This window comes from Triticum aestivum, chromosome 1A (genome assembly GCF_018294505.1).
Source record: "Triticum aestivum cultivar Chinese Spring chromosome 1A, IWGSC CS RefSeq v2.1, whole genome shotgun sequence".
NCBI classification, from domain to species: Eukaryota; Viridiplantae; Streptophyta; class Magnoliopsida; order Poales; family Poaceae; genus Triticum; species Triticum aestivum.
Window position 1 is genome coordinate 18,505,300 of NC_057794.1, and position 1,255 is coordinate 18,506,554.

A 1,255-nucleotide genomic window follows, 5' to 3' on the forward strand; every position below is an offset into this window, starting at 1 on the left:
TTCAGGTCATTCTGAGAACTTTTGTTTCTGTACATAAATAACACCATGGAAAGTTTGCTGAAAACAGCGTCAGTTCGGGGTTACTTCCATTCAAATCATGCAAATTAGAGTCCAAAACAAGTTCAAAAGTGTTTGGAAAGTTAGTTACGACGGAGACGTATCAACTCCCCCAAGCTTAAACCTTTGCTTGTCCTCAAGCAATTCAGTTGATAAACTGAAAGTGATAAAGAAAAACTTTTACAAACTCTGTTTGCTCTTGTTGTTGTGAATATGTAAAGCCAGCATTCAAGTTTTCAGCAAAGATCATGACTAACCACATTTGCAATAATTTTCAGGTCTCATGTTTACTCATATCAATAGGATAATGAACTAGAGAGCCATAATAATAAATCTCGGATGACAACACTTTCTCCAAACAATCATAATATGATATAACAGGATGGTATCTCGCTAGCCCTTTCTGAGACCGCAAAAAATAAATGCAGAGCACCTTTAAAGATCAAGGAGTGACTAGACATTGTAATTCATGGTAAAAGAGATCCAATCATAGTCACACCCAATATAAATTAATAGTAATGAATGCAAATGACAGTTGCACTCTCCAGCTAGTGCTTTTTAATAAGAGGGTGATGACTCAACATAAAAGTAAATAGATAGGCCCTTCTCAGAGGGAAGCAGGGATTTGTAAAGGTGCCAGAGCTCGGTTTGGAGATAGATATAAATAATATTTTGAGCGGCATACTTTCATTGTCAACATAACAACTAAGAGATGGCGATATCTTCCATGCTAAACACATTATAGGCGGTTCCCAAACAGAATGGTAAATTTTATACTCCCCCTCCACAAACAAGCATCAATCCATGACTTGCTCGAAACAATGAGTGTCTCCAACTAGCAACAGTCCCAGGGGGAGTTTTGTTTGCAATTAATTTTGATTTAGTTTGCATAAAGCATGGGACTGGGCATCCCGGTGACCAGCCATTTTCTCGTGAGTGAGGAGCGGAGTCCACTCCTCTTGAGAATAACCCGCCTAACATGGAAGATAAGGGCATCCCTGGTTGATACATGAGCTATTGGAGCATACAAAACAGAATGTTTATTTGAAGGTTCAGCCATTTTCTCGTGAGTGAGGAGCGGAGTCCACTCCTCTTGAGAATAACCCGCCTAACATGGAAGATAAGGGCATCCCTGGTTGATACATGAGCTATTCGAGCATACAAAACAGAATGTTTATTTGAAGGTTTAAACCTTCAA